This window comes from Anolis carolinensis, unplaced genomic scaffold, assembly GCF_035594765.1.
Source record: "Anolis carolinensis isolate JA03-04 unplaced genomic scaffold, rAnoCar3.1.pri scaffold_18, whole genome shotgun sequence".
NCBI lineage: Eukaryota > Metazoa > Chordata > Lepidosauria > Squamata > Dactyloidae > Anolis > Anolis carolinensis.
In genome coordinates this window covers 5,375,957-5,391,065 of record NW_026943828.1, presented here as the reverse complement: position 1 = coordinate 5,391,065, position 15,109 = coordinate 5,375,957, and the positions used below count along the sequence as shown (strand labels likewise).

At 44.3% G+C, this 15,109-nt stretch overlaps 4 protein-coding genes and 1 pseudogene across 4 annotated transcripts in view; 4 read left to right on the top strand and 1 right to left on the bottom strand.

The window, feature by feature from the left end:
• LOC134294649 (zinc finger protein 420-like) overlaps positions 1 to 4,619 on the top strand; it is a 40,931-nt pseudogene extending 36,312 nt beyond the window's left edge.
• Positions 1 to 15,109, bottom strand: part of LOC134294681 (loricrin-like) — a 676,447-nt gene that overhangs the window by 518,415 nt on the left and 142,923 nt on the right. The window lies entirely within an intron of this gene.
• Positions 1 to 15,109, top strand: part of LOC134294684 (oocyte zinc finger protein XlCOF6-like) — a 196,020-nt gene that overhangs the window by 126,013 nt on the left and 54,898 nt on the right. The gene's annotated exons all lie outside the window — the stretch shown is intronic.
• Positions 9,089 to 15,109, top strand: part of LOC134294692 (zinc finger protein 782-like) — a 121,174-nt gene continuing 115,153 nt past the window's right edge. The window contains exon 1 of the mRNA XM_062966290.1: positions 9,089 to 9,212. The gene's annotated coding sequence lies outside the window, so the exon portion shown is untranslated. The remainder of the gene's footprint in view (positions 9,213 to 15,109) is intronic.
• The window catches only part of LOC134294645 (zinc finger protein 658B-like), an 81,979-nt gene continuing 76,168 nt past the window's right edge, over positions 9,299 to 15,109 (top strand). Inside the window, exon 1 of the mRNA XM_062966235.1 lies at positions 9,299 to 10,344. The gene's annotated coding sequence lies outside the window, so the exon portion shown is untranslated. The remainder of the gene's footprint in view (positions 10,345 to 15,109) is intronic.

Below are 15,109 nucleotides of genomic sequence, written 5' to 3'. Positions count from 1 at the left end.
CATCTAAGTCGTTAATAAAGATGTTGAACAGAACCGGGCCCAGGACGGAGCCCTGCGGCACTCCACTTGTCACTTCTTTCCATGATGAAGACGACGCGTTGGTGAGCACCCTTTGGGTTCGTTCGCTTAGCCAATTACAGATCCACCTAACCGTAGTTTTGTCTAGCCCACATTTTACTAGTTTGTTTGCCAGAAGGTCGTGGGGGACTTTGTCGAAGGCCTTACTGAAATCCAGGTACGCTACATCCACAGCATTCCCTGTATCGACCCAACTCGTAACTCTATCGAAAAAAGAGATCAGATTAGTCTGGCATGACTTGTTTTTGGTAAATCCGTGTTGACTATTAGCAATGACCGCATTTGTTTCTAAGTGTTCGCAGACCACTTCCTTAATGATCTTTTCCAGAATTTTGCCTGGTACTGATGTGAGGCTGACCGGACGGTAATTGTTTGGGTCGTTCTTTTTTCCCTTCTTGAAGATAGGGACCACATTCGCCCTCCTCCAATCTGCTGGGACTTCTCCCGTTCTCCAAGAACTCTCGAAGATAATTGCCAGTGGTTCTGAAATAACTTCCGCTAGTTCCTTCAGTACTCTTGGGTGTAGCTGATCTGGCCCTGGGGACTTGAATTCGTTTAGAGAGGCCAGGTGTTCCTGGACAACGTGTCTCCCTATTTGGGGTTGGATTTCCCCCAATCCTTTGTCCATTTCATGTTGCTGAGGTTGAAGATGGCTTTCTTTTTCTGAGAAGACCGAGGCAAAGAAGGCATTGAGCAGTTCTGCCTTTTCCCTGTCCCCTGTCGCCATCACCCCATCTTCTCCTTGCAATGGCCCTATCGCCTCCTTTTTCTTCCTTTTTCTACCAACGAAAGCAAAAAAGCCTTTGTTGTTGTTTTTTATGTCCCTGGCAAGCCTGAGCTCATTTTGCGCTTTAGCCTTGCGAACCTTTTCCCTACAGGTGTTGGCTATACGTTTGAATTCTTCTTTGGTGATTTCTCCCCTTTTCCACTTCTTGTGCATGTCACTTTTGAGCTTTAGCTCAGTTAGAAGTTCTTTGGACATCCATTCTGGCTTCTTTGCACTTGTCTTATTTTTCTTCTTTGTTGGCACTGTTTGCATTTGCGCCTTGAGTATTTCACTTTTGAAAAACTCCCATCCATCCTTAACTCCCTTGTTTTTTAATGTCGGCGTCCATGGAATGCCGCTCAGTAATTCCTTCATTTTTTGGAAGTCAGCTCTCTTAAAGTCCAGAATGCGTGTTTGACTTGTCTTAGTTTCAGCATTCCTTTGTATTGCAAACTGCAGGAGCACATGGTCACTTGCCCCTAAGGATCCAACCACTTCAACTGTGTTGATCAGGTCTTCCACATTTGTTAAGATTAGATCAAGAGTTGCTGATCCCCTTGTTGCCTCTTCTACCTTCTGGACCATAAAATTTGTACTCTTGGCTGAGTTTGTTTTCCAGCAGATATCGGGATAATTGAAATCGCCCATGACTACTATATCTCTTCTTTGTGCCTGTTTGGTCAGCTGTTGACAGAAGGCTTCATCAAGTCCTTCATCCTGACTCGGAGGTCTGTAGTAGACACCCACGACAAGATCTTTTTGAGTCCCGGTTCCCTTGATTCTTATCCAGATGCTTTCAAGCTGGTTTCCCGGATTACAGTCTTGCATTTCTTCCTTCCTTCCTTCCCTCCCTCTCAGGCTGCCCTGTTCCCTCCTCTCTCTTCTCCACCTCTTCCTCCTTCTCCTTTGGGCCGGGATCACAGGGGTGGGGAGGGCCAGAAGCTTCCTTGGGGCAACAAGGCTGCAGTTGAGGGAGGGCAAGCTCATGCTTCACCACTGGCAGATGCGCTGAGGGAGAAGCACCCGGCTCCTCCTCCTTGTCAGCCACAACATGGCTTTGAATTAGCCAGTTAGGAATGCAGGTCCTTGTTAGCTTGGAAGATTCATTTGGGAAATGTGGCCGGAGTGACCCTTTGAGATGCTGAGGAAGCAGAGTTGGGGGTCCCTGTGGCAGGGGAGATAATGACGTAATCAATAAAGAAATCCTTGTTCCTTTGAGCATTTAGCACAATGCTGGTAATTCACGGAAACCCATGATCCAGAATATGTTACACCCTTGAATGTGGGAAGGAGTTCTGCCTGCCTGCCTGCCTTCTGTTCCTTTAACCACGTTTGGGTCTGACCCAATGAAATGGGTGTGGCCCTCTAATATGGGGGAAAGGGTTCAGTTCCTTCCTTCCATGATTCCTTCCTTCTCTTATCCTGTCCTTCTGTGTTTCCTTCCTTCCACCTTTCCTTTCTTCTTTCCCTTTTTGCTTTGTTTACCTTGAGCCAGAGGTATGCGGCTTCATGTCTAACCTTTTGCTTCTTCTTTCTTGACCAGGACATGAGAGTTCTCTGGAGCCACCCCTGCCGTGATGGGAAACGAACCAGCTTCTAGTCGATATTAAGGCATTTGGAAACCAAAGTGCAGGCAGGAAACCAGTCCTCTAGGAAAAAGGATTCCTCTCAAGGGGCTGATCCTGCAGTATTCCTACATTCACTTTGGATTCTAGAGTAGAACCGTAGAGTCGGAAGAGACTGCATGAGGCACCCAGTCCAGGCCTCTGCCGTGCAGGAAAAGTGCAAAGTACCCTGGACAGATGAGTATCTAGCCTCTGATTAAAAGATTCCAAAGGAGCCTCCACTACATTTTGAGGCAGAGAGTTCCACTGCTGAACAGCTCTTACAGTCAGGAAGTTCTTCTTAATGTTCAGATGGAATCTACTTTCCTGTAATTTGAACCCAGTGCTGTGAGTAATCAGAAAGGGAAAAACAAGAATCAAGTGTCCATATTGGAATTAAATGTACATAGCACATAACTCTGTTGACATGGAGGAGAAAGCATATAAATGTATTGCATGTGGAAAGAGCTTCTCTCATAATTCAAATCTACATAGACATCAAAGGACTCACATTGGGGAGAAACCCTATAACTGCCTGGAGTGTGGACAGAGCTTTCCTCAGAAGGCACACTTACATACACATCAAAGGACTCACACTGGGGAGAAACCCTATAACTGCCTGGAGTGTGGACAGAGCTTCGCTGATAGTTCAGCACTACGTAGACATCAAAGGACTCACACTGGGGAGAAACCCTATAACTGCCTGGAGTGTGGACAGAGCTTTTCTCATAGTACAGGACTACGTTCACATCAAAGGACTCACATTGGGGAGAAACCCTATAACTGCCTGGAGTGTGGACAGAGCTTCACTCGTAGTTCAGGACTACGTTCACATCAAAGGACTCACACTGGGGAGAAACCCTATAACTGCCTGGAGTGTGGACAGAGCTTCGCTCGTAGTTCAGCACTACGTAGACATCAAAGGACTCACACTGGGGAGAAACCCTATAACTGCCTGGAGTGTGGACAGAGCTTTTCTCATAGTTCACATCAAAGGACTCACATTGGGGAGAAACCCTATAACTGCCTGGAGTGTGGACAGAGCTTCACTCGTAGTTCAGGACTACGTTCACATCAAAGGACTCACACTGGGGAGAAACCCTATAACTGCCTGGAGTGTGGACAGAGCTTCGCTCGTAGTTCAGGACTACGTTCACATCAAAGGACTCATGCTGGGGAGAAACCCTATAAATGCCTGGAGTGTGGACAGAGCTTCACTCGTAGTTCAGGACTACGTTCACATCAAAGGACTCACACTGGGGAGAAACCCTATAACTGCCTGGAGTGTGGACAGAGCTTCACTCGTAGTTCAGGACTACGTTCACATCAAAGGACTCATGCTGGGGAGAAACCCTATAAATGCCTGGAGTGTGGACAGAGCTTCGCTGATAGTTCAGCACTACGTAGACATCAAAGGACTCACACTGGGGAGAAACCCTATAAATGCCTGGAGTGTGGACAGAGCTTCACTCAGAGTTCAGCTCTACGTTCACATCAAAGGACCCACACTGGGGAGAAACCCTATAACTGCCTGGAGTGTGGACAGAGCTTCACTCATAGTTCAAACCTACGTCAACATCAAAGGACTCACACTGGGGAGAAACCCTATAACTGCCTGGAGTGTGGACAGAGCTTCACTCATAGTTCAAACCTACGTCAACATCAAAGGACTCACACTGGGGAGAAACCCTATAAATGCCTGGAGTGTGGACAGAGCTTCATTCAGAGTTCAGGCCTACGTTCCCATGAAAGGACCCACACTGGAGAGAAACCCTATAAATGTCTGGAGTGTGGACAGAGATTTACTGGGAGTGGAACTCTACGTAAACATCAAAGGACTCACACTGGGGAGAAACCGTAGAAATGCATGGAGTGTGGACAGAGCCTTTCACGGAATAACATTATACATAGACATCACATAGTACACTCTGGAGAGAATGGTGTTAATTGACACCAGAGTGTCATTTTAAAATGTACAAAAGGAACTCTTGCAAATTTTGGAAATTCAACCTCATAGTTGGGACATTTCCTCACATGTGGTGTATTGTAGAAAGATTGAACTAAAATATGTTCCATTCTGGAAGTAAGCAAGGTTAAATGAAACTAGAGTTTTATATGTTGAGAATGTTGGATGATCAATTAGAATGAAAACATGGGTTGTTACTGTGATATACTAAAGTGTGTGTGTGTGTATATATATTATTCTACTCCCTTTAGATAATATAGTCATATATACGGACTATATACGGACTATATTATATATAATATAGTCCGTATAGTCATTCATACACACACACATATATATATATATATCTATATATATATATCTATATCTATATATATATATATATATATATATATATATATATGAGACTATACGGATAGATGGAAGGAATGTTTTAGTCCAAAGCAAAAAGAATGGCTCATGAAGACCTGCAAATTACCCAAAACAAAAAAACTGAGAACAACGTGGGCAAATGTCAGTTGTTATATTTATTAATGGTAAGAGTGTTATCAAAAGTGTGGTTATATTATATTATCTAAAGGGAGTAGAATAATGAGAGATAAAAATTAACAGATAGAATGAGGCCTTTAGGCACAAATCCCTTTCTGTTTTCTAGTTCAGTTGTGTGTCTATGTAGGTAATTGTTTCATTAATGTGTGTGTTTCTGATTTAGTTTGTATCTCATGTAGTAGTTAGTTTCATGTAGTTGAAACATTATATACAATTTCTGCCTTTTTGTATTCTTGCTTTTAATCTGTTTTTTATTTTTTTATTTGCAAAAAAGAAGGGGATTTATAAGGGTCAAAACGGCTGAAACTGGAGGGGTGGGTAGACCTGGTTTTAGCCCAAAATGGGGTTTAATGTTTAATCTAGAGCGCCATTGAAGATCATTTCCTTCCTCTGTGTTGATGACATGGGTTTGGATTCCATTGTCTTCCTTCAGACATTATTGTTCCTATTATGCTTTATACAACATGTATTCACTGCTTTGATCACCATCGATTCTTTTTCACTGCCTTGTCTATCCCGCAAACCCCTCCAGTGTGTTCTGTTGGTCATCAGGGTTGTGTGTGCTAAGTTTGGTCCACATCCGTCATTGGTGGGCTTCCGAATGCTCTCTGGATGAAGGGTGAACTACAACTCCCACGTTCTGTGTGCCAAGTTTGGTCGTCAGCTTGTTTTGTTCTGAACCCAAAGGATTGCTATTCTTTTGATGCCAAGTGTTCAGGGAAGAGTGAGTTCTGTTAGATGAATGAGGCTTTCAGAGACCACGTCTGGTCGCTTTGCTGGGAAATTGTACAAACATGTTCACACAAATGGGAAGGTTAGAAGATTTGGTTCATGCAGATTTTAAGTTAATAACCTTTAAAAATAGAAGATAAAATTTGGAAAGCACAGGATGGTGGAGCATCTGAGTTGGTTGAGCCTCAGTAACGGTGGAAGCCCAGTGATTTTATTTGATCTATCATGTCAGAAACTAATTGAGAGTACAGTTATAATGTATTTTAATAACACAAAGTTTTTGTTTTTTCGTGTCAGGAGCAAACTGAGTTGCTTCTGGAGTGAGAGAATTGGCCGTCTGCAAGGACGTTGCCCAGGGGACGCCCGGATGTTTTGACGTTTCACCATCCTTGTGGGAGGCTTCTCTCATTTCCCCGCATGGAGCTGGAGCTGATAGAGGGAGCTCATCCGCACTCTCCCCAGAAGCGACTCAAGCTGCTCCTGACACGGAAAATAAAATAACACAAAGTTAAAACTTGGCATGATACTAGATTTCCTTTGACTAGAAGCTGGCCGCTTGGAGTGCCTCTGGTGTCGCTGTGAGAAGGTCCCCTGTAACGGAAAGCCCTATTTTATTGGGGATTTTTGTCTATGTTATGTAATGTTGATTCAGTGGTCAAGGTGGGCAGGAGTTGGCTACTGCTGATTGGCTATGTGTCACCATGGTAACGTAGCTGCTTCTGTAGAAATGCAACTATTTCGAAGCTAGCACGAAAGGGGCGGAGCTAGCTGGATGAAAAAGGAGGGAATGTTTTAAAAAGAGTGAGTTAGTGAAGTTCTCTAGCCAGTGAGCTTGAAAGAAGATGTCTGAAGTCAGTTAGGTTTAAGTTTCCAGTGAGATAGAGCTGAGGAAAAGGAATACTGTTGAGACAAAGTTCCAGTCAAGTGGTTGATGTTACAGAATGAAAGATATTATCTATATTATGTACAAATGAAACGGAAGAAGTAAACCTTTGCAACCAGTTACGCTTTTTGGACTAAAGAAACCATCAATAAATAATTCTTTGTTTGTAATAAGGACAGTGTTCCTGAGTGGTGATTTGCTCTACTTAGAGTCAGCGGAAGATTTGTCTCGTATGCTTCCCCTCAGTGTCACATCATCTCATACACGCACAGCACAGACTCAAGGGTTTCTAGCTGGCAGTGGCTGGGATCCTGAAAGAAAGTGGCTGGCTGACGGTTGCCCCAAACCCTCTCCTTCAGGGTCTGCTAGGAAATGGATCAGTCTTTTGTGAGAAGATGGGCGAGTGTGGGAGTGTGAGTGAATATGTGTGTGTGAATGGATCTGCTTGGTGCCAGGACAGTGTATGATTTTTCGTGCAGAATAGAAGTTACATGCATAGTGTTTACACCCAGATCTGGTGTCACCGGTATATTCTTCAGAGCCGTAGTCTCAAACGTAGAGATTGTTCAGCCTCCCCTCTTCTCCAAAGAAAGCACACTGCGTAGAAAAGGAAGCGGAAGGAAGGAAGAAGCTGAAAGAAGGAAAGGGTGAATCAAGGCTTCCAGAGCCACCCAAATATTTCTGAAGAGCCCTTACTCAAGTCACTTACTTAGGGGATCCCTGGTTGTGCAAGCATGATGGCCTTTCAAGTGTAGTGTCTTCGCGGTGGACACGTGGAGCCCTCCTATTCCTGACCCGCATGTTCGTTCTTCCACAGTGAGGGCATCTCATTCCAGACGGAAGGTGGTCCCGGTCTGGGTTGGTTTGGCATGCCTTCTTCCTCTTGGCACACTTCTCCCTTTCGCCCTAAATTCATCCCTCTTCCAATTCCACAGCACTGCTGGTCACAACTGACCTCCAGCGGAAGCGCTCAAGAGCCAGGGCTTCCCAGTTCTCTCTCGGTGTTTATTACACAGGTTTTCAGGCTGGCTTTAAGCCCATCATTCAGTCTCTTTTTCTGTCCACCAACCTTCCAATTTCCGTTCTTGAGTGTTTCTTGTACATCAGAGCAGAGTCCAGGTATTTTGGTGTGCTGCAACACTCCAGTGGGAGTTGGTGGAGGCTCAGACATGGAGGGAGCCCAGTGGTAGAATCATAGAATAGTAGAGTTGGAAGAGACCTCATGGGCCATCCAGTTCAACCCCCCGCTAAGAAGCAGGAAATCGCATTCAAAGCACCCCCAACAGATGGCCATCCAGCCTCTGCTTAAAAGCCTCCAAAGAAGGAGCCTCCACCACGGCCCCGGGGAGAGAGTTCCACTGTCGAACAGCCCTTCTCACAGGGAGGAAGTTCTTCCTGATGTTCAGGTGGAATCTCCTTTCCTGTAGTTTGAAGCCATTGTTCCCTTGTGTCCTAGTCTGCAGGGCAGCAGAAAACAAGCTCCCTCCCTCCTCCCTATGACTTCCCTTCACGTATTTGTACATGGCTATTATGTCTCCTCTCAGCCTTCTCTTCTGCAGGCTAAACATGCCCAGCTCTTTAAGCCGCTCCTCATAGGGCTTGTTCTCCAGACCTTTGATCATTTTAGTTGCTCTGGACGCTTTCCAGCTTGTCAACATCTCCCTTCAACTGTGGTGCCCAGAATTGGACACAGTGTGATTCCAGGTCAAGTGGTCTGACCAAGGCAGAATAGAATAAGGGGGAGCAGGACTTCCCTGGATCTAGACGCTATTCCCCTATTGATGAGGCCAGAATCCCATTGGCTTTTTTAGCAGCCGCATCACATTGTTGGCTCATGTTTAACTTGTTGTCCACAAGGACTCCAAGGTCTTTTTCACACGTACTGCTGTCGAGCCACTATAACACTATAATAATGACATAATATATACTACTAAAATATAACTATTATAACATAAATATATATGACATTGTAAAATAATGATGTAAGGCTATGGAAGGGAAGGGGGCTTTGCTGGGACCTCATGCCGTGGCTGTCCGTCACGAAGGAAGGAAGGAATTCTCATGTATTGTAACTGTTAAATTATTCTATAATATACTGTGGTATTATAACTATTTATCATTATAATATGATGATTATATTATAGTATTATTATATATTATTATCTTATTATTATACTGTTATATTATTATATTCTAATCAAATAATTTTATAATATAATATAATATATGGTAACAGTATAATAATAACAACTCGGCGTTGCCCAGGTTATTTGACCAAGTCAGTGTTTTTATTACTGTCCAAAACACATAAGGAATGGGATGAACTACAACTCCCATCATGCCCGGTTCTCCCCCAGAAACTCCGTCAGGACTTCAAGGGTGTGACGTTGGGCAACTGCTCAGGAGTCAATCAAAGGAGGGGGAGCGGCAGGCAGCCAATGGGGTTCCTTCGGTGGGCGGGGCGTCCCGGGCTCAGCCAATGGGAGGAGGGCGAGGGCGGGCTGCGGGGAAGGAGGAAGAGGAGGGGGAAGATGGCGGCGCCTGGCCTGGCCTGAGGCCTGGTCTGTGTCTGTGAGGCGGAAGGAAGGCGGCGGAGGGAAGAGGACGGAGAGAGAGAGAGAGAGAGAGAGAGAGGTCTGTGGGGAGAGGGAGGGAGGGGGGCTCGCCGGGGTGCCCGGGGGGGAGGCGGAGGGGCCCGGTTGGCGGCGGGAGTGTGGGCCAGGCCCGTCCTCGGCGGGCGGAGGGAGGGAGGCCTACAACTCCCAGGACGCCCTCCTCCCCAGACGGGTCTCCACGGGACGCCTCACGGGCCTGAAGGTCTGCTCCAGTGGTTTCCCTCCGTCTGTCTCTCCCGTTGTGTTTCTTTTTTTTTTAATTTTTATTTATTTATACTTGAAACTTATACATTCTTAAACAAATTTGCAATACAGAGTTATATATATCAAGCTCATATAGTATTTTCACTCTCTATATTACATACTCATATTATTTACCTTTTATTACCCCTCACCTAGTGCTATCCCTTCACCCCAGACCAGCCAGTTACAATATTTATTTCCAAAATTCCATTGTTTCTTTTACAGGTTTTTTCCCCTTACCTTCTACATATACAAACTCTATAAATTTTCCCCATATCTTCCCAAAATCATCCTTTTTTAATATCCCTCTTTTAATTTTAATCTTACATGTCAATGTATCATTTAACGCAATATCCCAAACCTCCTTATACCATTCTTCCAATTGGCACTCCTCACTACCTTTCCATTTTTTGGCTATTAACAATCTTGCTGCTGTTAGCAAGTTGGCGATTAGTTCCTTTAACTCTTTTGATACTTGAATATTATCCATAAATGACAACAGTGCTATTTCAGGCGTTCCTATTATTTCTGTTTTGGTGATTCCCTTTATTTCTTTAAAAACGTTCTCCCAAAATTTTTGAACATATTTACAGGACCACCACATATGTATATATGTACCATTTTCCTGGCATCCCCTCCAGCACTGCTTAGAATATTTCTTATCAATTTGATTTAATCTAATTGGTGTGAGGTACCATCTCCAAACCACTTTATAATAATTCTCTTTTATTCTTATAGACATGTTTTTTAATATACGCATATTCCACATTTCTTTCCAAATTTGAGGGTGTATTTCCTTATTGCAATCTAACTCCCACATTTCTTTAAGGTGATCCTGCTCCTGCTCCAACTCCCAGGATGCCCTCCTCCCCAGACGGGTCTCCACGGGACGCCTCACGGGCTTGAAGGTCCACTCCAGTTGTGTCCCTTCACCTGTCTGTCCCATTGTGTTTCTAGGATTCATCTAATCTGTTGTTTATGGGATTTCAATACGTTGTCAGCCGCTTTGGGTCCCGAGAGGGAGAAGAGAAGGAAATAAATAGATATTTATTATTATTATTATTATTATTATTATTATTATTATTATTATTATTATTATTATTAAACCAGGCCTGCCTGTACAGCTGGCCATGTTGGGTCTGGTCCAGATCTGACCTCAGCTGGGTTCAGCGCTCTCTGGCTACAGGTGAACTGCAACTCCCAAAACCAAGGCCCATTCCCAGGGACCCCCGCAGTATGTTCTCTTGGTCAAGGGTCTTCTCTCGGCCAAGTCCGGTCCATGGTCGGTGGGGGTCACAGTTTCTCTGGATGTGGGTGAACTAGAACTCCCAAAGCCAAGGCCCACTCCCACCAAGCCCTGCAGGAAGGAAGCCCATTCCCCCTCCCTCGGGGCCTCCTTCCCCATGTCCACACGGGGCTCCTCTCCAGCCCCCTCCCCACAGTCTTCATTTCTGGAGGCTCCACAGACCCTGCTTCTCTTTCAGCCAGTGATTCTCAACCTTCCTGATGCCGCGACCCCTTAATACTGTAGTTATTATTATTATCAACACAACGATGTTGTATGGCACAGCAAACAAGATAGATATGCTGGATTTCGTTTCGCAAAACCACAAGTCGAACACTTCCCAAGTGTCTAGGACTGTGTGATGTATTTTCTGATGATGTGTGCAGATCCCAGTAGGGTGGCCTTTTGCAGTTGGCAGATGGTGATTTTGTCAATGTCTATTGTTTCCAAATGCCGGCTGAGATCTTTTGGCACAGCACCCAGTGTGCCCATCACCACCGGGACCACCTGTACTGGTTTCTGCCAGAGTCTTTGAAGTTCAATCTTGAGGTCCTGATAGCGGCTGAGTTTTTCCTGTTGTTTTTCATCTATGCGACTGTCACCTGGGATGGCAACATCAATGATCCAAACCTTGTTCTTTTCCACAACTGTGATGTCTGGTGTGTTGTGTTCCAGAACTTTGTCAGTCTGGATTCGGAAGTCCCACAGTATCTTTGCATGTTCATTTTCCAATACTTTTGCAGGTTTGTGATCCCACCAGTTCTTTGCTGCTGGGAGGTGGTACTTGAGGCATAAGTTCCAATGAATCATTTGGGCCACATAGTTGTGCCTCTGTTTGTAGTCTGTCTGTGCGATTTTCTTACAGCAGCTGAGGATATGATCAATGGTTTCGTCGGTTTCCTTGCACAGTCTGCATTTTGGGTCATCAGCTGATTTTTCAATCTTGGCCTTAATTGCATTTGTTCTGATGGCTTGCTCCTGGGCTGCAAGGATCAGGCCTTCTGTCTCCTTCTTCAGGGTCCCATTCGTGAGCCAGAGCCAGGTCTTCTCCTTATCAGCTTTTCCTTCAATTTTGTCAAGGAACTTTCCATGCAGTGTTTTGTTGTGCCAGCTGTCAGCTCTAGTTTGTAGTGCGGTTTTCTTGTACTGGTTTTTTGTCTGCTGTGTTTTGAGGCGTTTCTGATTTTTGACTTCAATCAAAGCAGGTTCTTCACTTTGCTTGACATATTCTGCCAGGGCATGTTCTTCTTCTTTGACTGCTTGCTTTACTTGTAAGAGTCCTCTGCCCCCTGATCTTCTAGGCAGATAGAGCCGGTCAACATCACTGCGAGGGTGCAGTGAATGATGAATGGTCATGAGTTTTCTTGTTTTTCTGTCCAAATTGTCCAGTTCCACCTGTGTCCAATTTATAATGCCAGCAGTATATCTTATGACAGGTATGGCCCAGGTGTTTATGGCCTTGATGGTGTTGCCTCCATTGAGCTTGCTTTTGAGAATTTTTCTGACCCTTTGTGTGTATTCTTTGCTGACCACAGTCTTCACATGTTCATGCTTGATGTTGTCCAGCTGTAATATGCCCAGATATTTATAGGCCTCTGGCTGGTGACACTTTATTGTTTGGCCATTGGGCATATTTATGCCCTCACTTTCAATGATTTTTCCCTTCTTCAATGCCACTGTCGAACATTTGTCCAAACCAAACTCCATGTTGATATCAGTGCTAAAAATTCGGACAGTGTTGGTCAGAGACTGTATTTCAGTCTCCGTTTTCCCATATAGCTTCAGGTCATCCATGTACATCAAATGTGAAATTTTGTGAGAATTCTTAGATATTTGATAGCCGAGATTTGTTTTTTTGTAAGATTGTTGACAGAGGGATCATGGCAATAATGAAAAGCAGAGGGGACAATGAATCTCCCTGGAAAATTCCTCTCCTGATGTTGACAAGTCCATAGCTTTCATTTCCAACAAACAGTTCAGTTTTCCAGTGCTCCATCATGTTTTCAATGAAGGTGCCAACGTTTTTACTAATCCCGATGGCATCCAGGCACTTGATGATCCAGCTGTGTGGGAGTGAGTCAAAGGCCTTTTTGTAGTCAATCCACGTCATGTGAAGATTAGCTTTTCGGCTCTTACAGTTCTCCAGAATCATTTTGTCAATCAATAACTGGTCTTTTGTGCCCCTGCTTTTCCGTTTGTTGCCTTTCTGTTCATCTGGCAAGATGTTTTTTTCTTCAAGATAGTCTTGAATTCTGTCAGCTATGATGCCAGTCAGTAGTTTAAACATAGTGGGCAGACACGTTATTGGCCTGTAGTTTCCTGGTGCTGCTCCTTTTGCTGGATCCTTTTGTATCAGGTATGTTCTTCCAGTTGTTAGCCATTCACTGATACTTCCTTTCTGCAGCATCTCATTGAATTGTTGGGCCATTTTTCCATGTAAACTAATCAGATGTTTGAGCCAAAATCCATGAAGTTGATCACTACCAGGCGATGTCCAGTTCTTGACTTTTTGCACTCGTTTGCTGATCATTTCAGTTGTTATTTCCATCAGTTCCATTTTGTTCTGTGAGAATTTTCCTTCAAACTCCTTTATCCACCCAGCGTTTTTGTTGTAGTTTTTATTATTTTCCCAAAGTTCTTTCCAGAACTTTGTTGTTGCAGTTTTCTCTGGCTTTATGGTTACTGTGTCTGTTGTTTGGTTCAGACTCTGGTAGAACCGTCTTTGGTCTGATTGAAACAGTTGATTTTGTCTGTACTGGATGATTCTGGCTTCATACCTTTCAATTTTTCTGGCTGTTGCTGTAATTTGTTCTTTCACGATTTCCAAAGCTTCTTCAATTTTTCTGGTGTTCAGCCAGTACTTTCGGATCAGGTATTGCTTGATTTTGTCATTCTTCAGTTTCTTCTCTTTCATATTTTTCAGGTTACTTGCATCTGATCTAAGTTTCTTGATTTTCAACTCTAGCCTGACCTTCCACTTTGGTTTTCCAGTCGATTTTCTTTGGGGCTGCCTTGGTTGTAGGAGCCCAAGCTCTTCTGTTACTATCACTGCTGCACTGTAGGCAAACTGGTTTGTTTGTTCAATTGATGTTATTTGGACAGTGGAGAGTGCTGCATTCACATCTTTCATGAGAGGCGCCAGGTGTCTCTTGGGCACTGTTTTTAGAGTTGGGAGCCGCTGTCTTATTGCATTTGCTGCAGCATGAGCCATGATCTTATCCTTGAGCTCTTGTTGTCTTGCTGTCAAGGTTCCTGGTGGTTCAACAGATGTTTCAAGTGCTGGTTCCTCAAATTCTTGCAAAAGCGCCACACTTTCTTCTGGTTCAATCTGTTCCACCATTCCAAGTGTTGCTGGAGTCTCTGCTGCTGTCTGTGCTGTGGTCTGATGGTAATCTACTTTGCAAATTTTCTGGATTTCTTTGAGTTCAACTTCACTGAACACTTTGTTTCTGATTATGAATCTTCGTTGGTCAGCCAGTCGGGGTTCTGTTATCTGTGAGTCAGGGTACTCTTGTTTCCATAGCTGATGCATCCTTTTTTGGTAGCCACGCCTTTGAGGTTCAGATTTGTAGTAGCATTTCATAATTGTGCGGTTTTCTGGCATTGTATATTTTTGCCGCTTCTGTGACTGTTCATTTGGGTTTTGATGATTCCGTAGCCCACTTGTCGATGGATGTCCAGAATCAGCAGCATCCACCGCGGTCCTTTTTATCCTGGGCGACGACCGAGCCAGTATAGACTTCGTTTGGGTTTGATTCTCCATAATGCTAATGGGTTAGGTGCTCTTGGTTGTGCTCCTCAGCTGAGGCCTCTCTGGCTTGGTTGGACCTGCCGGTAGTTACACTACCGCCAGCACAGCCCTCAGTCATCATTGGAGCAGCTAAGCCCCCCCACCACGTCAAGGTGGCACCTGCGGGGGGGGTTATTATTATTATTATTATTATTATTATTATTATTATTATTAACTGCATTTCTATACCGCTTTTCTCACCCCTGGGGGGACTCAAAGCGGTTTACAACATAATAAATGGCAAAATTCAATGCCTTACAAATATATAAAAATACTAGCTTTGCCCGGCCACGCGTTGCTGTGGCTTATGGGAATCCTGTATTGGCCAGGTGGAATAGCAGTGAATAGCCTTGCAGTCTCAAAGCCTGGCCGTTTTCTGGAGTAGCTGGAGCTTTTTGTTGTATGAACGTAGAGGCATGGATGAGGGGTTGTGCTGCCAAGTTTAGTGTTTCTGGGGTGTGTAGTTTTGTTGTTTTGTCCTAGGTCGAAATTTCATTACCCTTTTATATATATAGATTTGAGTTGTTTATAAGTCAGATGTTTGTACAGAGAGTGTTTGCATACCACTATGCCACTGAGACATGGATCTATGCAAGAG